This window comes from Lepisma saccharinum, chromosome 17 (assembly GCF_977018435.1).
Source record: "Lepisma saccharinum chromosome 17, izLepSacc3.1, whole genome shotgun sequence".
In the NCBI taxonomy this organism is placed as follows: Eukaryota; Metazoa; Arthropoda; class Insecta; order Zygentoma; family Lepismatidae; genus Lepisma; species Lepisma saccharinum.
The window spans coordinates 11,638,784-11,663,197 of record NC_139245.1 but is presented as its reverse complement, the minus strand read 5'-3'; the positions used below and the strand labels follow the sequence as shown (position 1 = coordinate 11,663,197).

Genomic DNA, 24,414 nt, shown 5'->3' with positions numbered 1-24,414 from the left:
TAGGTGTGTGTGTGTGTGTGTGTGTGTGTGTATATATATATATATATATATATATATATATATATATATATATTACAGAAATATATGTAATTGTATTCACTATGTATCCTTCACATGGGCTCTGTAATTAGGTATGTACCTGTTGAGTTCGATAAATAAATAAATAATCGTCATCGCTGTCGTCATCATCTGTGCTTACAGTTCAGGTTCTTCCTCATGTTCTGATGACGAACTAGGATATTTGATGTTCTTCTTTCTGTTCTTTCTTCAGGCCCATTTCTTTAACTATACTTCACAACCTCTATTTTGATGTACTAGATTAAGGTAAAGTGTAACACCTACCTTTTTGTGGTGCGGTGGTAATGAATATACCATTCCTAACCTTTTGGAAACAGCAAAACACTCATTGTCCACAACACAATCGCTAGCGTGCACACAGCAACCTTTGTTCTCTCACTGCGCACTAAACAGGCCACGTTCAAATAGTTCTGCCGTTTTCCGTAGTTGGCAGCACGTTGCAACGCCATGGGGGACGGTATTGGGAGAGGGGACGATAATCGGGTCCTTTCCCTTACCGATGCATCGGGTCAGCCCAATTTCGTGATTAAATTTCCCTCTAAAGTTGAAATATTTTCCTCAATTGAGGATGGTTAAGGATGTTGGCCATATTCGCCGTGAGAAACTATACGTATCGCCGAGGAATGTTAGTTCCAGAAAAGAACTGAGCTGAAATACCCTGAGTGCTAGCACGTTCGGCCGATGCGTCCCCTGTTACTACCACGAATGCCAACATGACAGGAAAGCTTCGGAGAAACGATTTAGCGACCGGCAATTATCAGGAAAGCATTTTAGCAGCTGCCCATAAAAAGCTGGATCAGATTACGCAACACTACATATAGAGGTCGCCGTGTGAAGGGATACTTCGAATTCTGCGAGGGAGGGCTCTGCGAAGGAATATTACGAAATAAATCGCAAATGTTTAATAGTGGAAAAATATGTGAATTATCTTTCCATGATAACTAAGGAACGGACTTGTATGTAAAGCGTGGAACCAACTGCCTGTAAATTGCGGAAAGGAGAGAAATTTTGCCAAATTTAATTAGGACATTAATCTATGAATACTGACACCGTGCCTCATCTACTTCATTGCCTCCTTCATATAACGTCGCTGCAAAAATGTTTATTTTATTCCATTTTATGTATACTTATAAACAAATAGCATAACTGTATATTAATTCATGTAGGGCAAAAAGCTGTTTTTGTAGTTACAGAATCAATGTAAAGAAAATTGTATGCTTAATTGTAACCCTACTTTAATAATAATAAATAATAAAATAATAATAAATACATGTTATAAATCTATATTTAGTTATTTTAATCAAAATATGTAATTAACTACGGACTTACAATTGTGAGAGTGTCAATTTTTCATTAAGCAGCAGCTCACCCTAAATGCTTATAATGTGACATTAATTGTAACTGGTGGAGGCACATTGCACATTCCACTTTAAACTGTAGGTCCAGTCTCGATTAGCATAGCTGTGTATAAAGTGGACTTGAAACAACAATTCAATTCAAATATTAATTGTAATGCAACAATCAAATACAAAATATTAGGGATGTGCCGAAGCCGATTACAGATGTATGAAAATCGGCAGAAATTGACATTTCGACATCGGCAAAAATCCGATATTTAAACCGGTACAGATTATACTAGAGTTTTACCTTCTAACAAGTTTTATATTTTAGTTTTGTAAGATTTATTGATATTAGGTTATGATTCTTCATCACTGTAGAGTATTTTGTAATAAAATGATTGCATACTCTCATTCAGAGGATCAATCTACCTCAAAATCAGAAATAAAACTGTACATTGCTGAACCAACCATTCCACATGACCAGGATCGACTGTTGTATTGGAAATTCAAAAATGAGTATCCAAACCTGAAGCAAATGGTGAGAAAATTCTTGGGCACCTGCTGCATTAGTATTCAGTCAACCGAGTGTTCAGTGTAGCTGGCAGATTTGGGATAAGAGAAGTAGATTACTTCCAGAAGTGCTTCGAAAACTCATGATTCTGAATTTGAATCTGCCAGCATAAAATTTACAACATTAAGAACAGGAATTCATTTTGCATTTCAAAGAACTGCTTGTGTACTTGAGAATCTATGTTCTTCTTAAAGGTTCGCATAACCACTCTTGAGAATATATATGTATATACATATGATATGCAATAGAAATGTACATAGCAATTATTTTTTTTTGTGATGCTGAAAATAACATTCCATTTCTGGTTAATAATCTTATGTATCGGAATCGGTTAAATATCGGTATCGGTATCGGTTCCAAAAATTATCGGTGAGTACATCGGCATCGGCAAACTTCCAGCTTCGTCACTGGTACCAAAAAGATGGACTACCAAACTTCTGAAATATGAATATTCCCCTTTTTTCCCTTAAGACAGGTCTGTATTCACTGAAACTGCGTTCAGTATTACATGCAGTAATAGGAGTATATTTTCAATAATCAGTGAATTTCACAGCAAATGCTTGAGCTAGCATTGTAACAAGAAAGTTACAATATGAGAGGGATTGCCTATTGCCAAGATTTAAAGAGAGAGTACCACGAACACATACAGATAGGCTTGCTAACCTAAATTAAATCTAGTGCATTAGTTGTCATTGCAAAACCAGAGGGGTATTCAAAACGGGCCGTAGAGTTAGTGTAATTTTTTATCGTACTAACAGTATTTGTTTGTGTGCTTGATATGGATGATGAGTATTGATTTTTTATAATTGTGTAATGTTGTGTTTCGCTTGTATAATTTATTTTGTGGATCTTCATACAGAAGATATTTAAGCTTCCCAAAACGTTGTGCAGCCGGTAGATCTCTATTAGTAGGTTTTTCAACGAATCTAGCATCGACAAAAGTATATCAATAAAGAGAAAAGTATACTTTCAGTTGTCAATGCCACAGCATAAACTTCATAGCGCAGTTCGACTGTAAAATGACAAAAGTAACGTCATTTGAGATTTCGGTTGAGAGTTTCTCCAGGAGTAGCTCAGTCTTACACCGCCTTTGGTCAAGATAGTTCTCTCATCTCCAGAGAGTGATTTCTCTGCACTTCGTGGTGAGGCAGGACCTTTACGCGAACAGTCACCAAGAAAGACTGTAATGGTACTCGTTAAGGCTTTTGAAATGCGTTGCGATATCAACACTGGATCACAACGGACGAAAACATGCCTGCAAACTGAACTTCAAAGCATTCGCCACTAGGACACCAAGCAACAAAGAGATGTGGGTCGAACGAAGAGTTTGAACTGCTCTGGAAACGGTGGATCGTCTCCAACGCACCTTGGAAGGAATCGAAAAGGATGACATTTGCATACTTGAACGAGGCACTTGACTGGGCTTTCAACGACGCTCGTCCGTGGTTGCAGGAAGGTTAGAAAGGAATAGGTCACCCTTGAATTGGTGAATCGGTCCTTCGTATCCTTAGGGCAACCAGGCGGGAGACATCAGACACCACCGGCAGCCAGGGAAGTTACCAAAGTTCCTCTGCGACCGAAAGGCGAGGATTGGAAAAGATGCGGCGAAACTAAACCAATTAGCTCTGGAGAAGCTCAACTCCTTTAAAGACGAGAAACTCAAAGTTGAAGCAAAATTTTATGTGAGTGCAGGGATATCCCATTGCTCAACTTCAATTCAAGTATTTGTACCTTTGTTTTTAAAGACAAATTTCATCATATTTTTCTTCTTCTTCCCCTTGCAGGTCTGGGTAACCAAAGCCCGTTCTGCGTCTACACAAAATTGATGATTCCACCGACAACTTGGTCTTCCAAAATTAATTTTCCCTTTGGCCTGTAATTTTCGAGGCAAACCGCATCTCTGGCATTCTCAGAACACGTAGATTCCAGTTTAACTGATAATTTTTAATTTATTCCACCATTGCTTCGAGCTTCCACTTACTTCGGATTTCTTCACTTCTAATTTTGCCTCGTAAGGTACTCGTACTCCACTTAAAGAACGCAAAAATCACATTTGTGAACATTTTTTTCTAGTTTTATTATGTTGACGAGGAGTCCAACATTCGCTACCATATAGAAGAACCGGTTTTCAAATTACGTTATGATATCTAATTTGAATTCATTTTCTCATTTGTGTTCCAAAATGTATTTTCAAAATTCCATTTAATTTATTAGATTTTATTACATTTTTCTCAACATCGTTTTGGTGTTCGAACTGAAATATGGCTTCCTAAATATACAAAGTTTGTTTCCTTTTCAATAATTTTATCATTTTTCACAAATTTCATGTTTGCAGAGACTCCACTTAAATACTTTCCAAGTCGAACCGGTCCCCCTCCCCTCCCGGAAATTGAAATCGTTAAATTGAAGTTTTTTTTAAAAAAAGCCAAAATACAGGAATATTTTATTTCTTCAGTTTTCAAAATTCCAAAATTAGTTTTATGTGAGGGATCACACAACATGCATCTTTTTCATACTCGGCTACAGCAGGGCCGAGTGTGACGCTTGCCGGAGCTGAACGAAGAGACACGGAACTACACCCCCTAGAAACATGCAGACTTCTGGCACGGAAATCCCGCGCTTCGGTTCCGTTGCAGTGGGCGTTACACCATTTGATTTCAATAGAAGCAGACAAGATAAGTTCTGTTGCCGCGTCACAGTGGGCGATATGCTTCATATGGGCAATATTAGTCTATCCTTGTCAAATTGTTACTGACGACGCTCGAACAGGTTCTTGTTTCGCAAAGGGGTCCCGGGTTCGAATCCCGCTCGGGCATGGTTGTTTGTAAATGTCCATTCATCAATTTCATCATTTCATCCCCATCTGAGGCACAAACCGCGAAGTAAAATAAACCAAATCAATCATTAAATCAATCTTGTTTCGCAGGAGATCGATTCAGAATCTCAGATTGCACAATCGTGGGGGGGGGGGGGGAGGGTCCCGTCTTCACAATACTGCATTTACCTTCGAAAATTAAACCGAAACCCCCAAGAGTTTGAACGATGTCGTAACGAAGGTTCGTCCCGTGCTGCTTTTCTGAAGAACCCCTTCAGTTGTTTACTGGACCATCGTCGGAATACCGTCCCCACGGCTCGGCCAAAGCGGTGCAGAAATTCTGATTTGCCTCGGAAGCCTTCTTTACGAGGAATATATTTTCGGTCTGCTACCTAAGTTTCCCTGCGGCGTCGTTAAGTTTTTTATTGGCCTCAGACTTGCAATGTGGTCTAGTCTTTCGGTATTGCGCGGCGGATCGATTTTGTGAATAATTAATCTGACTCTTGCTTCAGGAACACGCAAAGAAGTCGAGGCTTAAAAGGGATTTTAAAGGATTGGACGAGAGCGTATAGGCTCGGCGTAATGTAAGTTTCGTAATAATTAAGCGCATTAAAAAGTTACATGTGCTGCCAGTGACTTCTTGCCTTACCAGGATTACATGAGATGAATTCAAGGGGTGGCCCGCCCCCGCCCCCTCCCCCGAAAATTAAAAAGTCGCCCACGAAAATTTCAGTAGAGCATTCGACAATAACTAAGAAATTGGGCAACCGTGTTCACTTTTTTCTTTTACTTTATTTTACGTGAAACGTACTATTCGTGTTTCTTTCGCAGTAATAAGAATGGATTTAGTCTTCTTTATTAGTAAAAAGTGAAAGTAATGAATGAATTTAAAGTATCGTCCGATTTGATAACTGCTAAATTAAGAAATAGGATGGATCAGGATACACTTCAAGCTTGTGTAAAGAAAGGGCGGGACGAGGAACCCAGAATGTTTCATTTATGTCATCATCCAATGTAAATTCAAATTATTGCATGGTCTAATATTATTTTATTGATTCCCATAATTTCATTCTTGATTTTATTTTGTGTTTTAAGTCCACTTTATGCACAATAAAGCTAATCGGGACTGGACCTACAGTTTATAAAGAGGGATCCGAACCACTTGTGTCTCCACCGGCTATCGAACCCGGGACCCCTTGATTGCAAGGCGACGACGTTACGACTGCGCCATCGGGGAGGCCTATAATTTCATTCTTAAAATGATAGTTAATTATACCTAATTATAATTAATTTAATTACATATCAGAAGCAAGGGGCAATTTAAAAATATTCTTTTATTGATTGTGTATATTACAGATATGAAAATCGGCCGAAATTGACACATCGGAATCGGCAAAAATCCAATATTTAAACCGGTACAGATTATACTAGAGTTTTACCTTCTAATAAGTTTTATATTCCAGTTTTGTAAGATTTATTAAAAATTTGGTTATGATTCGTCATTATTGTAGAGTTTTTGTAATAACATTATTGCAAACTCTCATTCAGAGGATCAACCTAACTATAAATCGGAAATAAAACAGTACATTGCTAAACCAGGCTCTGCTGTTGTATTGGAAATTCAAAAATGAGTATTCAAACCTGAAGCAAGTGCTGAGAAAATACTTGGGCATACCTGCTGCATCAGTATTCAGTGATTGAGTGTTCAGTGTTGCTGAACAGATTTGAGATAAGAGAAGAAGTAGGTTACTTCCTGAAGTGCTTCCAAATCTCGTGTTTCTGAAGTTGAATTTGGCAGAACAGGAATTCATTTTGCATTTCAAAGAACTGCTTGTGTACTAATGTTTAATCTCTTGAGAATCCATGTTCTTCTTAAAGGTTCACATAACATTTTGTAGATGCAAATGTACATTCGCATCTCTTGAGAATATATATGTATATACATATGATATGCAATAGAAATGTACATAGCAAATTTATTTTTGTCATGCTGAAAATAACATCCCATTTCTGTTTAATAATCTTATGTATCGGAATCGGTTAAATATCGGCATCGGTATCGGTTCCAAAAATTATCGGTGAGTACATCGGCATCAGTAAATTTTCAGCTTCGTCACATCCCTAATATATATATATATATACCCTTTATATTGTTAATATATTTGTGTGGGTGGTGAGAGGTGATTGAAATAGAGAAAACATCTGCTCGTGCCCTTGAATTTTTGAGAAGTTCACCACGATAACCAGGAATTATACTTGAATTTTATCATGGTCCTAGAGTGACCACCCTGGTGTGGTTGGTTGGAAACGCTGAGGGGTGCGTCGGAGGTGTAAATTGTGCTCCCTTTTTAGGACCTTTCAAGTGCCAAGAACTCTTCGCGCACTGCATCCTGGGGACTGTATCAGACGAATGCTAACGAGACAGTGGAGGCATCATACTTGATGGCCATCCGTAGCGGCTCTTTCTCTCTATAACCCCCCCCCTCTCCCCTCTATCACCCTTTCTCACATTCTGTCTGAACAATGAAACCGTTTTAATTAGCGCAATGCGTAAACGCTTGTTGATATGCGTGATGATTGTGATTGAGCTTAACGCATTGACGCAATTTTGGCGTCGGCCCATCGATAAAATCCACGCAGAGAAAATTATACTCGTTAACTAACACCAGCAAGTTCATAAAACTAGGGATGGACGATATTGGAAATTTGATATCGCGATATATCGTCACAGGCAATACGATACAATATATTTTTCCGTATCGTGATATCCGCGAGATATCGTCTCCACGATATATATCACAAAATATGGTGACCATATATCGCTGACACGATATATCGCTAAAATATCGTGACGATATATCGTCTAGTTGCTATCGCCTGGACGATATTTTTTGAATATCGCGATAACACTACATAAAAACTGTACCCTCGAGCAAACGTTTAAATGCTATTGAATGTGCACTAATATGCATTTGATTTCTTATAAAACGTTATAAATACGTTATTACTCGGCTCGCTAAAGTGCAACGAATATTTCATTTACGTATTTTAAAACAAAACTAATATCATTAGAATTCTTGAAATATAATTAGTCCGTTCACATGTTTGGAAGAAGGTTCCTCTTTTTTAATGCGGCAAATAATGTAATGTATTGCATAACTTGTTAAATTTTCAATTACTGTTCGAGAACTTTTCTCCCCGGATCTTTAGCAACAAATTAACAAGAAATAACATTAAGATATAGTACTAAGAATATAATTAAAATGCATGGGAAGTAAATCAAGAACTAATAAGCGAGAAAGCATTCAAGTATATCTATTTATTGATTTAACTTGCATCGGATAAGAAATTTTCAGCGGAATAAAGAATTAGATACTCCGATTATGAATTTCAGTACACTAACTGTATGGAATGTAAGAAAAATTAAATAGAAACAGTTGTCGCAGTGGTGGATATTCATTCACCTGGTAGGCCGAGTAGTAATAATAATAATAATAATAATAATAATAATAATAATAAATTTGGAATAAATTTAGTTAATTTTATGTATATTTTATCTTGCAATAATAAGCACAAGGATAATTATTATTGTTATTTATGTTATTCAAGTCTTATCAATGGCCTGCTCCCTCTCCCCTACAAAAAATTCTCGCCTCACGCATGCGCACAAGGAAACCAGGTGCTCCAGATTGGAACTCTGGGTAAAGGATCTCATTGCATTTGACCCCATCATCAATTTGATCATTGGCATTCATCCCCATCGCTACGAGTAACCTAAGAGCTAGGAAAGCGACGTAAAACGAATATAAAAATACCCGATTCGGCGTTTGCGGCGTATTTCCCCGACCAAGTATACCAGCCCGCCTCGCAGTCCCAGAGGCACCGCTGGTAGCCAAAAAGCCATTTCGTGTTGGTCTGATTGGAGCGCGCCTGGCGCAATAAGTCTTCGGGCCAAGGATCTAGGCAGTGTTTTTCGCGCGTTATCTCGCGTTCTTTTCCCGCCTTCCTATTTGCAAGATCTCCGGGCCGGAAAGCTCACGGTAGCTGAACAGATCTTCCAGGTCAAGGCCACCACAGGTGTAGGTTCCTTAACAAGACCCAGTGTGCGTGATGCTATAATATATCTACCTGTAATTGCTTATTGATTTTAGCGCCAACTTCCCTATTACCGAACTAAATCCGTCTCGTTTATACTCTTCGAGTCAGCCAGCTCCAAAAACTGATTTTCCAGACTACCGTCTCTGGAGAGATTGCGAGCGGATGTGCAGGGAGCCTCATAAGTAGTCCACTAAATCTTCGCAATCGGAAATTTTATACGAGGTCTGTTCAAAAAGTTCACGAAGCAGGGTTGCCACGTTATCCCTTTCAATTGCAACGGATCGGTTTCAAGAAGTTTCTTTTCTTTTTCTTTTTTCAGACTACGTCATTTGTCTACATCGGAACATCCAAATCACAATTTTTCATGCGTACGTAACGCCATTTTGTAGTATTTTGTCCGAATTTTAACTTCGTGCTTAAATAGCTAAAAATACCGCAAAAAATTAAAAATTCAAATGCTAGCCACTCTATCCTCACAATGTTAATTGGATTGGATTGATTTGTTGTTTTAAGTCCACTTTATGCACAATAAGGCTAATCGGGACTGGACCTACAGTTTAAAGTGGGATCCGAACCACTATGTGCCTCCACCGGGAATCGAACCCGGGACCCCTTTATTACAAGGCGACGACGCTACCACTGCGCCATCGGAGATGCCTCACAATGTTAATTAAGCTATAAGGCTATCTGTTATAAAGTAGTTGGCACCCTGCACTAAAACTTTAGTTTTAGACATCAAGAGAGAGTGGTAACTCAAGTTCAGATATCAAAGTGACAGTCACCATTTATCCATGTTAGACATTTAATTTATTGACCTTTAGAATGTATACATTCATAACTTTATCATACATTTCATTGGATCACTACATTTTCACTACATCTCATTATAATATAATACTTTTTGAAACACATATACATTATCTAAAGGGGGAACCTCCCTAAGTAGCCCGCCTCCACCCGCGTACTTTCGAGGGTATGCTCTTAATGTCCTGGTACCTTTAAATAAACCAGGACGTCAGTTTCCTGAATTTAAACGGTTCCCCCGCCTTTTTATCCTACTTCTTCTCGTCTTTATTTTCATACATACAATACAAGTACAAAAAAAGAAAAATAAAATACGTGGAGACTCTATACATAGCTACATTTAATAATTTTTAGTTTGTATTATTTTAATAGACCGTTCTGGTGACCGGAACAAGTCTTAAAGATTTCTTGTAAATTTACTGTGCATTTGTATGATTGGTAATTAATTAAACTTGTTAATAGTAGTTATGGATTAATTTATGTTAGTTTATTGGTTAGTTATTTATCCATGTATTAATGGATATACTTGTATTGTTAGTTTAAAATATTTCCGGGGACGATTCCTTAATTTTTATATGTCAATAAGTACTTCTAGAAGCCAACGGAGGGGATCGCGTAATTTTAGAAGTCAACTGATAGGATCACGCAATTTTAGAAGTTAATTGAGAGAACCGCTTATTTGTATGATCCAACGGAGGGAACCGCGTAATTTTAGAAGATGACTGAGGAGGTCGCGTAATTTTAGAAGATGACTGAGGACGTCGCGTAATTTTAGAAGATGACTGAGGGGGTCGCCTAATTTTAGAAGATGACTGAGGGGCTCGCATAATTTTAGAAGATGACTGAGGAGGTCGCATAATTTTAGAAACCAACTGAGGGGATCGCATAATTTTAGAAATTAGCAGAGAAGAGCGCGTAATATTGGAAGTCAACTTGGACTATCGCTATTTACTTTTATGTTATTTGACATTTATTTATGTTAATTTGATAAATGCCTCTTGGGAAGGGGGGGGGTCGAATTGTTAGATCCAGTTCGTTAATAATGCAGACTTAAATTAATTGAACCCAATTCAATCTCTCATTCCAGTACTGCAGAAATATCTTTACTGTATTTTGTAAAACACAGGGCATATTCTTATCACTCACCCTCCTTGACTCTGCCTGTATATAAGTTAGTCTCATTTTTTCGATGTTTGGTATTTATGTTATGCACTTTCTCTTCAAACCCATCACTCCAATAACAGCGCTCGAAATTTGATGCAAGGAAATGTCACGCCTGCATCTGAGCCCTATAGCATGCTTTGTGAGTTAAGCAGAGTGAGAGGAAACGAACAGAGAGCCTTCTGCATTCGCGAACACCTGTTTTGCTTGGAGCTGCATGGCTTGCAGATGGTGAGGAGCGAAATTTCAAAGTTCACAGCAGGTGGATCTCGGTTTTTCCTGCCGATGAGGATCGGCAAACATCTTGCCGCGAGCACCCTGTGGTCTTGGGATGAAGTCGAAATGAACAGGATGCGAGTGCTAATTAACGTTCGTTTGATTTGTTTCAGAGCTGTCTGCTAGCAGGAAGTGTTGTACAGTTGCTATTGCTCTGGGCCTCCCCATTCGGAAAATGTTCTTGGTTCAGATAAAGTTGAAGCCCTGATTCGAAAGCCACTTTACTTCAAAGAAAGTTCCTGAAAGATCAGTGTTGCCATAATATGAGGGCACAATTTCCCTTTCCAAGGGGCAAAATTTTCCTTTTGGACCAATTTTTCCCTTCACCTATGCAATAATAATAATGAGTATTAGTAGTGGTAGTAGCAGTAGCTGTAATTATTATTATTATTATTAGTGGTGGTGGTGGTGGAAGTAATAGTACTAGTATTTCCGTTGGTCCATGTCCGTGTGAATAAAGAATGTTAACTTTTTCACATAGATGTCACTTTCATCGCTTCCTGACCAGATGTCCTACGTTTGGATCCTGGTAAGGAATCCATCTAATTGTTAATCCTCATCGTTACTATTATCCGAAAGTGCAGAAAAGCGATGTACTTAACAGAAATATAAATAGATACAGGCTATATTCAAGGGAGCAGAAAAAAATGAAAATGTGAATATGAAACTGGAACTTAACATGTAGCCTACTGCAATAATGTAGTCAGATGTCTTAAAATTTTCCTGAAATTGTGTTTTTTTGTTTTTTTATCGAAATTCCCTTTACCTTTTGGCTAAAATTTCGAGGGAAATTTCCCTTCATGTGGCAACACTGCGAAAGATCAGTTCCCCTCTGACAACCATATGTCAAGTCCTCGTGGAGCCCAGAATATTCCCCGCCTTTCCCACCAATAGCGTCCGTTTTAGGAACTGGCAGTACTTGTCAAGGCCACGTGGAGTAAATGCGATGTTGCCTATTCAGTTTCTTTAGAGATTTCATGACATGAGGTTGCGGTTATCTTTGCTAGGCAGTGTTACATTGTGTTGTGTGGAGACCTTGGGGGTGTAACGTCGTCGCACTTCGTGTTGGATCCTACCTGGATTTTTTTTTCCAATTGGTTCCAATAGTCAATATGAACCGATTGGTAAATTGTAATGAATTGGTTTCCATTGGAAAGTATTTTATTGTTTTCAATATATTGCTTATGAAAAATTCTTATCTATACAACTGTAAATGCAATGGAGAAATCCTATAAAACAACTAAAATAAATCTCTGGTAAAGCATGTGGAATTTGTAACTTAGAAAAAACTTTCACATACAAAGCTTTTTCAAATATATGAACATGTTTTTAACTCTGTAGCTTCAAACACACTTATAGAAAATAAAAAAATAATATTCTGCTTCAGTCATAAATTGACATGTTGTTCCTTTATACATGCAAAAACACAACAAATTAGGTTAAACCAAGAATCTGATCCACAACACTTCAAAAACTGATAAACAAACAGAACACTATCAAAGGTTGACTTAGTTTATCAAAAGATAGCTCATTTTTCCAATTGCATTACATACACATAAGAATAACCATGGAAATTTCATATTGCATAAAGAACTAATATGAACATTTATTCCAACTATTACCTCCTTTAAGGTAGAGTTGGTTCTTAAGAAAGAGTTCTTGTTAGGTATTTATTAAGATAAATCTGACTTCAGTAGTATGCATTAGAATTCAGTCAGAACAAATTCAGTTCAAGTGTGCTGTTTTTCCAAAGAACATCTAAATCACAGGAAATATGGTGTCTAGAACAGCGGCGTAGTGTCCACGTAAGGCTTGTAAGTCCACCTTACAAGCTGAAATTATTGAAGAAAACGTATTTCATTCCCGTATTTATCGCTTGAACACACATAGCAATATCAGACTTCAAGTAGAACATTTAACGAAACAATTGAAGACTTGTTTTGATTCGAGTTGTTTCTCTGTAAGGTCTCTTGAGAGGACTTACGTGCGGGTGAATGGAAGAAATGATTTGGACTCGCCCATGGCGGGTGTGTTTGCTTACGTAGTATCTTATCAGCCAATGACAGGGCGCCCCGATTCTCACGCACTGTAATGCGCATTACGAGTGGGTGCTGTCTGGCGAGATTTCTGTCCCCTCTGCGTCTGTTTGCACGGTCAATAATGCTTGACGGGCGGTGTAGCTAACAAAACGGGTGTCATTTTAAATGTGTAAACTAACTATTAAGTTCACAAAGAGATGGTTTAATGTTGGATATTACCTTCATTAGAAGCAGCGAAGTTAAAGATAAAAGAGGAATGTCTGGCAATCCTAGATCCGGCAGCGCACGCAAAGTTAGGCGCGTGCATCCCAGTTGCCCGTAATGTTAAAAGCATGCGCGTAATACTTAGCGTTATGATTTACAGACTTTTGGTTTTACCTTTTCCTTTGTCTAAGTTGCTTGATATGCTTTTCAAAATGTGCGCAAATATCGTAACCATGATAATGAGTAATATTTTCGAATGCATTTGCATTTGCAAATTGTATCTTACGCATTTCCCACAAATGGCTTTTTAGTGAAAGAAAAAGAATAATAAGAATAAAACTATGACATGGCCTTTCCAGAAGGAAATTTATCAATTGCTACCAGTTGAAAGTTGAGCTATAGGTAATTTATTCTGAAGCCGAATATCGAGTAAAGAGTGTGTTTGAACTTCATGAGTAGCTACCTGCGTACTACCCATTTGAATGAAGCTGTTGAACAAGTGTACAAACTAACAGAATTCTTCCTCACTGTTCCTGCCTCAAGCTCGTCGGTGGAAAAGTAGTTTTCTGCACTGAAGAGGATTCACACATTTCAACGCAGCACACAGACTCAAGCAAGGAAATCTGACTTGGGACTGATATCCATTGAAAAGGAGCTGCTAAAGACATTGACCAGAAACTCCCGATTCTACGACGACGTGATGGAGGTGTTCAGACTAAAGGATCGTCGGATCGAGTTACAGTATAAATGAGAATTTTCATTAAGTAATACATACATATGCTATTATTGTTAACATAGAGTGTGTGCATTTTATGTTCGAAATTGAGTGTGCCCATGCATCACTTACATTCAAATAGATTCTATTTAGTTAAGATATCTTTGGGTTTTCTTTATCCAATATTCAGATCAGGTTTATCTAAGGAAGCCTTACACCTTTCATAGAATCACGCTACGCCACTGGTCTAGAATCAAAGTACCTATGCTTTGAGTCAAATTAATTGATAACGCATTGATTCTACAATATATACAAACTTACAATTGGATACAATTCACCAATTGGAAATTGTCTTGATTTTCCAATTGGTTTCAGTTGAGATTCCAATTGAAACCAATACATTGCGATAAAATCCGATTCATTCCAATTGAAACCAATTGAAATTTCAATTGGAACCAATAGAAAATTCCAGCTGGGATGTCTAAACACTACAGGCAAAAGTGACAACAGTGCTTCTCAGAAAAACAGGTTCTGGCTCGAAACCAGATACGCGCCCGATCGGCTTCCTCTTGACACGTTCTTTCAGTCAAAAGAACATTATTTAACTAAAACACAATAAAAATGATCACATGAAGACTCGTAGCATTCACGTGACGCCTTTCAGGGTATTGGGTAATAATATCCTGTTCGTTCGTTGGCCAAATAAAAAATCAAAGTCAAGTTTTCACTTAGAGAAAAGCAGTATATTTTACTTCTTAGCAAAATAAATACTTATGTGCATAAAATCAATTTCACTCAAAGAAATAAGAGCTTCTTACAATTCAACTTGACCACTATTTAAAACTCAGTCCGAACTAAAAGTAAAGACAAGACACAATTGTAACTACATTGAATCGTAACAACTCAACAACAAAGATTTATTGGACTTACAGCTTTACAGGTGGCTGTTTATGCCCAGCATACATTATAAGTACATAAGTTACATTTTTAATATAAATTTTACACACAAAGTTCATAAACGGTTTTAAATACAATTTTATATAACTACATTAACTCATTCAGTAACAGAAATATATTATAATTTTATATCAGCTTTTCTCAAAAAGTAAGTATAACATATCCAATTCTAACGTCTGGAGCATACACCATTGAAGTCATATTAATGGGAAAAGGAACATTAATTTTTGACAATGTTTTGTATAAAGTCTTTCTTTTCTCTGAGTGAATTGGACATTCCAAAATAATATGATGAGCATCACCCCTTAAATCACCACAGTCACAATTCGGAGATTTTAAAATGTGTATTTTAAATAAATGATGATGTGTTCTCGCGTGACCACTTCTTAGTCTATTTATTAAAACAATTGCATTTCTTGAACCTTTACAATTATAAAACCAAGGTTTTTGCCTAGTGTAATCAACATAAGGACGATAACTTTCACCAACATTTTCTAATGAATTATTACACCATAAGTTCCATTCTTCAAAAATTTTCTTCTTAACCCTCGGCAGAAGATCTGTGTAATGCAATGGTAACTGGATTGTTTCATTCATCTGAGCCGCTTGTTTTGCGTATCTGTCTGCTTGTTCATTTCCGTAAATATTAATGTGCGATTTTACCCACACATAATGAACTACTTTTCCATTGCTAATTAAGCTATTAGTTGCACGAATACAATAGATGACATATGGCGCTATTTTAAATAAATTTTTATAATTAGATTGTATTGCTTGTAAAACACTTTGCGAATCAACCAGTATTAGAAATTTCTGTTCAGGAACTGTACCAACATGGCAACAGCTCTTACAAGATATGAATGTACAGGTCAGTCCCTATCCTAACATTATCAGTGATAGGTCTAAATATTAAATACCACAAGAATCACACATACTAAATAGCAGAGCAGGGTCGGCGCCAGAAAATTTTCACCTGGTGGTTAGGAGCCAAATACTGATAAATTAGTGTGGGTACGGCTGACATAAAGTTTGAGTTTCACAAACACATATTCTCTCACCCCCTCCCGATTTCCTGTCCATTTCTTTCGCTTTTTCTCTTTGTCCGCCATTTTCCTCATATATTACCCCCCCCCCCTCCTCTCTCTCTCTCGCCTTCACACACACACACATAGGTAAACCGTTCACCAAATCGTGATTAAACTTTTCTTGATATACTTTAATCTAGAAAAAAGTAGCGAAAGGACTTGATGTCGTCACCTGTTCTAAAGCCGCTTGGCTATCTTCCTATGTCAATCTTGATATAATCTCCCTACTTCTCTCATTTAAGTGTCCCTTCCCTGATGCCCTTCAATTGCTCACTGTGTACTTCGCTATGTACAGGAGGTATTTTATCTTATCCCTTTATATTAAGAAGGAATTTAACATAGCCCATACTTTATTATGTGAACGACGCAGATCAGATTAATCGATTTGATTTATTTAATTTCCTATTCTTCCACTTTTGTCTAATCACGAAGATGGGATGAAGTGGGACAATCACAAACACACATGGACAGATTACAAGGCAAGCTCCACAAAGGATTTACTGGTTGGGAGCCCAGACGCCAGAGCCTCCTTAGCCTGCTAAATGCAGTCCAAGGTGTACCACGTGGAAGGAAGGTTGACATTTGGATGGCAGATTGGAGTATATTCTTTAATTAATGCGACAATTATGAAAAATATGGATCACATTCTTTACAAATGCAAGAAGCAACATAATGGCTACAATAATAATTAATGTGTGAAACTGGCGCCGTCCCCAGGAGACAAGACCTCGCTCTTCATGGAGGGAAGCAAGTTGGGAGCAAAACTTCATTATATGTATTTTTATCGTTTTAGATTCGGATAGCTACTTATGATAAAAATTCGACATTTACATTTGCGCAAGTTTCAAATATCTGCCTTTATTTGCTATTGTTAACTTACTTTTCAAAACGAAATAACTTATTTTTTCTTGCGATATAATGTATCATACATTCAAGGATGATGACAGAAAGCAGTGGCGTAGCGTTATAGACGGTGTTAAAGGCGGAGCTACTGCGGAGCATGCGCACTCGTCTGGTCCCCCTCGAGCATCCGGTTACGCTTACGATGCTATGGACGTTAATGTGAAAGAGCAAAGTGGAGATTCTTTTACAAGGAAATAGGTGTCAGCTGTGTAGCATATTGTTGCACATTCGATCGGGAACAAATTTATTGAGCCAAATATCACTTCGTAGGTTTCCGAAGGACGTAGAGAGACGAAACCTGTTGATACAAGCAGAACGAGAAAGGATTGGTACCCGGAAAGGATTTTTACGACTTGCATTTTGTTACAGGCATGTTGATCGTTTATCTGCGTATTGTGTTGTGGTGAAAAGCACGCGTCTTAGTGAGGTTTCAAACCGAAGCGACACGCGACAGCAGTGGTTCGTACCGAAGTGACAAGCGACACAGGTCCATTTAGTCTATAAATAAGCATTTACCGCTCATGGGAAGTCAAGAGTCAGGCGGCACAATACATGCCATTGGGAATCTGAGCGACACGTGCAGCTTGTCGTGTCGCTTCGGTTCGAGAAATTTCATTGATCACTGAGAATTCACTTTATTTTAAGTGGCACGGAGATTACACACCGAAGCGACAAGCAACGGCCCCTTTACTCTAAAGGAAACAATTCACCTTGCATACAAGTACAACAGAGAGAGGCGACACGATGTATGGTACTGAGAAAACAACAGTGCAGTCCAAGCGAGACGTGCATTTTCTCGTGGTGAATTGGTTCGAAAGGAAGCTTTCAGACTGCAGCGGTACGTGTCTCTTGGAAACCAACATTAAAAAATAAACAACACCTTCCGAACGACAAATTGCAGGTGTCGCTTGTCGCTCGGACTGGGCCGTTTTATCAATACCGTGCATTGTGTTGCCCCGGCCTGTTATTTGCGCAAGCGTCACTGGAGAATGGTTTGCTTTAGATCGAATGCTTCTGTGCGAAATCCCGATATCGCTTGTCGCTTCAGTCTGAAAACGCCTTTGTTGCTTGAAGTAAATTCGTGCAAGTGAAAGTGACATGCCATATCATAGGTTTTCCCTAAATCCCCCAGGCGGAAAGACGACGTTACAAGCAAATACATTTACTAGCATTTGTTATGTGTCATTACATCTGCAGATTTGTTGGCAAAGATTCAGTTAAGCATACTTTATAATATAATAATATCACTAGTTTTATGGAATTATCTTTCCCTCACTTTTCCATTTACAAAATAATTGAATATATATAAACGTTCGTCGTGCGTGTACAGTGGGATCCATGAGTATTACTGTGCAAATTGTCCGTGATTATTTTCTTTATTTTTTCTCTTACATCCTATGTGTTTTTAAGCGATGGATTTTTATGTATGCTGGTGCAGAAGTTGTCAACAGCTTGTTTTGAGTTTTCTATTAATTCTTGAAGCTCTTATTGGGTCAAATAAAGTGCACGAACATGCTGATGGACAATTTGCACTGTAATACTCATGGATCCCACTGTACATGAGATACTTGTATGTACGTAGTGTGCTATACAACTGGCGGCCACAAAGACACGTCATATTTTGATAATCTGCTCTGCAGTTGATCATCCGACGGATTCTAGACGTCCACTCCTTCATATTAGAAAATACCTTTCTTTGACTATCGCCGCACAACTGATGAAAACAAGCGCTCATTTCTTACTTCGTATATCGGTGAATCTGCACTGGCAACAACGGGGACTGGCCTAAACCGGAAGTTCCGGGGGGACCGGGCAAGACCTCATTAATGTTTATGTTTACATTTTTAACACGGTCTATAGTACGCCCCTACGCCGATTTAAAATTTCAAAAATGCGTAAATGCTGTAAATATAAAGTAAAACTTGACTAATTTCATATATGTTTGACCTTCATGGCATTATAATAGATATTTTGCGCGATCCACTAACAACACTCGTTCTAGCATTTTTGTCAATGCCTATCCTGGTCGTACGCCGGGCAGGTTCGGCGTAAAGGACTCTATATTCCTTGCTGCATTTCTGGAGGGAAAGCTTGGATCTCTACAGCACGCGCGCAAATGCTCTCTCGTACGCCAGCGTACGGAGCAGAGAGCTACGGTGATTGGTTCATGTGACCCTTCCTGCCTTCTGAAGCAGACGACAGCTGTATAATTCCTACCCGGTTCTTCGCGCTCGTGCCACTCGTGCTATGTGATGCTACAAAACGTAATATTGACTGACGTAACTTTACCAAACTCAAATATACCGCTCTTAATGGCCACTGCATTGTATAATTTATCGCACGAACAGCGATCTGCATTAAAAACTAAAAGATCAACACAGTTTTTGTTAAATAAGTTGGTGAAGTCCTCGTGGTAGAAGTTCAGCCTGTGGCTTAACCATCAAAACTATTATTTTTTTATTATTATTATTTTTTCGTTATTATCTAACTGCTTAATATTGTGTCAATGGAAATGTTTAGCATTCATTTGAAAACTCTTAACATCGAATGGTCTCTGGACAAAATTATTTTAAAATGTTCATCAGTATTCTCAAGGTGCCATAAACAGTGGTCGGAATTACTAATTGGTACTGTTACGTTAGTAGAGTGTACGATAGTTGGATCATCCGCCCACCTCTGTGTCAGAGTGTTTTGCACAGCGCGCCAAGACGACAGAGGCTCCTGATTCGAATCCCGGCGTGAGCACAGGTGTTCTTTGTGAGTGTCCCTTCATCAATATCATCACTAATACTCATATTCGCGAAGTAAAATAAACCAAATTAATCAGTAGTTGGATCATCCACAATAATGACGTCTACTGTTGTGCAGAGGCGCTTGTGATTCAGGTAGGTTTTATAATGATTTGTGTCATGCCGAAAGGTATAAAACACAAGAGTTCAAAACATTTGTTGCATAGTGAGGCATCTCATTATCTAGCTAAAACATTCATGGATATGTTTTATTGAAAACCCAGCTGACTTCAGGCAAATAAACAATACCTGTGGCGACTAATACCATAAGTAAATTATAGCAAAAAGGAGCCGACCCTTCCTTCGGACTTGGCGTTCCCACCCGAAATGCCCATGCTACACCACTGACAGAAAGTACGGTAAATATCGACAATAGTGAATAAATCTTTCTTTTCACCATAATTCAAACTATATTATGAGTTTCTAACTGAAAAGAACACTGCTTCGTTGGGGGTTAATGAATGATCCTCTTGCTTCACTCACGGCGGGGGCTCCGAATTAATAGCTACGTACATATGAATCTTTGTCTTTTAATTAATGTCTTGTTAGGAAAGTTTTAAAGCACTTTTGTCCATTCTGCATTAAAATTTCCTGACTACTGCAAAAACTACATGGCCAAGGTGCAGAACTTTCCAGTATTTTGAGAGATTGAAAATGAATCTCAAACTTATCCTCCAACAAGCTTCTTGGTTCAAAAGTGTTCTCGGGTTGTCAGCCAGGTTAAATTGGATTTAGCTTCAAACGTTTCAATGTCACTTTCCCTGATGATGACAGCAGTGTATGCACTTGAAACATTGGAAGCTAACACCAGTTTAACCTGGCTAGTAACCTGAGAACACTTCTTCGAATCATGTCGCCAGGAAAGCTACAATTCTTACAATTTTCTTGGTTTTAGACATCTTTTACATAAAAAAAAGTTTATTTTCAACAACATTGAATAAACTAAAATAATTTTATTAGCATGGTAAGTTGAAGACTTTATAAATATGTTAAAGCATCATAAAATAGTCTAGGAAGTTATCTGGAAAAGTCGATGAATTTGGTTTGGCAAAATGAGGAGGAACCTTGGAAATAAATATCCTATACATAGGTAGAATTCAAATACAAAATCATCTATTTATTTATTTATTTATTTATTTATTTCCCTTCAACAGAGACAAGTCTCCAATTACAGAAAGGTAATATCAAAATATTACACGTACACATTCTCCCTCCTTCCTCCTTTACACACACACACACATATTCACAAACATAGACAGATAATACATTATATATATATATATATATATATATATATACTCTATGTGATCAAAAGTATCCGGACACAACCCGAGACGTGTGTTTATCATAGAGGGCGACACAGTACTGCCATTTACCGTGTGGAACACTAGTCAGCGAACTCAGAAGTCTGCAGACAGTGTGAGACAGCAGTATGGGATGGTCTGACGAACTCGAAGACTTTCAACGTGGTCAGTTGGTTGGGTGCCACTTGTGTAGTAAGTCTGTGTGTTAGATTTCCACCCTCTCTGCCCATTGTTTCCGATGTTATAGTGAAGGGATGTGTACATACAACCCAAAAGATTGCAGGCCAACCTCCCATGTTGACCTCCAGAGACCATCGAGTGTTGAAGGGGGTCGTACAGCATTATCGTCAATCATCCATCGCCACCATCACACAGAAATTCCGAACTGCATCAGGATCTACGCCAAGCACTATTACTGTTTGGCGCAAGGTTCGGCAACTTGGTTTCCATGGCCGAGCAGCTGCCCATTAGTCAAACATCACACAGACAAATGCCAAACACCGCCTCGTGTGGTGCAAGGAGCGTCGAATCTGGACCATAGAACAGTGGAAAACCGTTGTGTGGAGTGATGAATCACATTACACAATGTGGCGATCCGATGGTAGGGTGTGGGTGTGGCGAATGCCTGGTGAACGACATCTACCAGCCCGTATATTGCCGACAGTGAAATTCGGTGGTGGCGGGGTTACAGTGTGGTCATGTTTCTCCTGGAGGGGGCTTGGCCCCCTTGTTGCTTTACAAGGCAATGTCACGGCACAAGCTTACGTTGACATTTTAACAGCTTTCATGCTGCCTACCGTCGAAGACCAGTTCGAGGATGACCATTGTGTCTTTCAACACGACCGAGCACTCGTCCATACTCCAGGGCTTGTGGGGGAGTGGTATGACGACAACAACGTCCAACTAATGGACTGGCCTGCGCAGAGTCCTGATTTGAATCCCATAGAACATCTCTGGGATGTTTTGGAATGCCGACTTCGTGCTAGACAACACCGATCCACATCAATACCTCTTCTCCTTTTGGCGCTCTGCGAGGAATGGGCTGCCATTCCTCAGGAAACCTTCCGGCACCTGATTGAAAGTATGCCTGTGAGAGTGAACGCTGTCATCAAGGCTAAGGGTGGGCCAACACTGTAATGACACTGCCAGTGTTCCCGATGAAGGGTTGCCCAAACTTGTACTTTATTTTCAGGTGGGTGTCCGGATACTTCTGATCACATAGAGTATATATATATATATATATATATATATATATATATATATATATACAGACATCTTGGTGACAGAATAGGTTTACTGCTTAACTGTGACAACAGGAATTTTCAGATATTTACACATTTAATCTGAATTACACAAAACAAGTATCACAAACACTGGTACAATATATCATTACAACAAACTTCAATATAACAAATCCAATTCTCATAATAAATACATTATTAAGAGAGATACCCCTTTAACATATTCATAAATTTGGTTTGTGTCATGCCGAAATCCAAGTCCACCAAATGATTTGAGATCTTGTTATATTGAAGTGTTCTCTCTCGCTCAGGAAAAAAAGACCTGCGAAATAGGTAGTTCCATGGCATAAGCCATAGGCATACGGGGAAAACAAATTCAAAGTCCAACCCAATTCCCCTTACCTACTTGTTAGGCTCTACAGAGAGAGCAGTGGAGATTATTACAGGATGCAGCCAAAGTAAAAATATCACATTCCTCACGTAAGAGAATTAAGTTCACTTTCCAAGTTAATTATGACTGCAGGAAGTTAATTTTCATTTTGCAGAACTGCAAAATTTACGAAACTTCCCTGCTGTTTTAGCCTTGGAAGCTAATATTCTATGCTGAATTCTTTCCCCTCCTTCCCCTTGCAACCTAGTTTTCTTGATTGAACTCTTTCCTTAATTGGATCAATCTGCACAGATGGCTGAGATAATTAAGTCAAAAGTATCTTGCGAATTTACTCTCACATTATAAAAGTCATATTTGCACATGATGAAAATTGGCAAAGTGTACTTAGGAGTTTCCAACTAGGTGGAGAATTTTACATAGTATGAGTACCTGAATTGTGCCAAACAAATTGTTTACATAACTTTGTTTTCTTTCCTATGATGCTGCATAGATAAGATTGTAGACATGTCGTTATTGTACCTTGCTTCAGGAATGTGTAACCAAGTCAGAAATGCATTCTAAATCCCTAAAGAGGAAAGCATGAAGTCTGAAATATTTAGATAAAAATAGTGACGCAGCCTCTGTGGTGGAGTGCTTAGCACAGTGTGCTATGATGTCAGAGGTCTCTGATTCGAATCCTGACCTGGGTGTGGATGTTCTTGGTGAGTGTTCCTTCAATAATTTCATCATATCATCAGGCCCGTAGCCAGGCAGGGGCCAGGGGGGAGGGGCCTGGCACTGCCATCAGCCCCTCTTTACATTAGGTAAACTATTTTGCATAATTTGTTTGCAGTGAGGGGTGAAAATGTAGACAACTCACAACTTGAAGAATAAATCCACAGAATATGGATAGTATCTATTACATTCGCTCATTTTGTTTATGAGCAGAAGTAGCTGCAAGTATTTAGAATATTCTCTAGACTTCAAAATGTTATTTCATAGGGGAGCTTCTTTATTTGTACCTTCACTGTCCCTGTTGCAACCTCCCGTTTAGACGGAAATCTGTGACTTTGATGTCATCATGCAAGTTGCCTTCGCATCTGCGTCAAAGGTCAACAACAACTCCCAAGTTTTGGGAAGGAAGGGGAGTTTAATTGCTTCGGCCGGAGGTGGAATATAGTATAGGCACTGTGATTAAATATTGTGCGTTTTTTGTGTGATATACATATCTGTATCATCTAAAATAGTATGGGGTGTGTAAGGGATAATTTCAGTATCAGTCAATTAACATGTCAAGAGATGTTTTAAAAGATGTAGAAAAATGTAGTATTTGTGTAGTATATGATATTTATAAATGAATGAGCGCCCCCCCCCTCACACACACATAATTTACCTTCATTTAATATTATTTTTAAAAATGGACTTGGTTTACAAAGCCCCCTTTGATAACCCATGACCCCCCCCCGGAGATCAATTCTAGCTAAGGGCTTGCATATCATCCTCATATTTGAGATTAGTAAAAAGTGGCAGAAATGCGAAGTAAAATAAACCAAATCAGTCAATCAAAATAAGCGGTTAAAAGTATAGTCACATTCAATGTGATTATTAACAGACCTCTGAAGTCCTAAAAAGTACAATTGTATTTTCTTGCTGCTGTTTTGTCT

The 24,414-nt window shown here is 38.4% G+C and overlaps 1 protein-coding gene across 3 annotated transcripts in view; it reads left to right on the top strand.

The window, feature by feature from the left end:
- Positions 1–24,414, top strand: part of kcc (solute carrier family 12 member kcc) — a 390,816-nt gene that overhangs the window by 294,160 nt on the left and 72,242 nt on the right. The gene's annotated exons all lie outside the window — the stretch shown is intronic.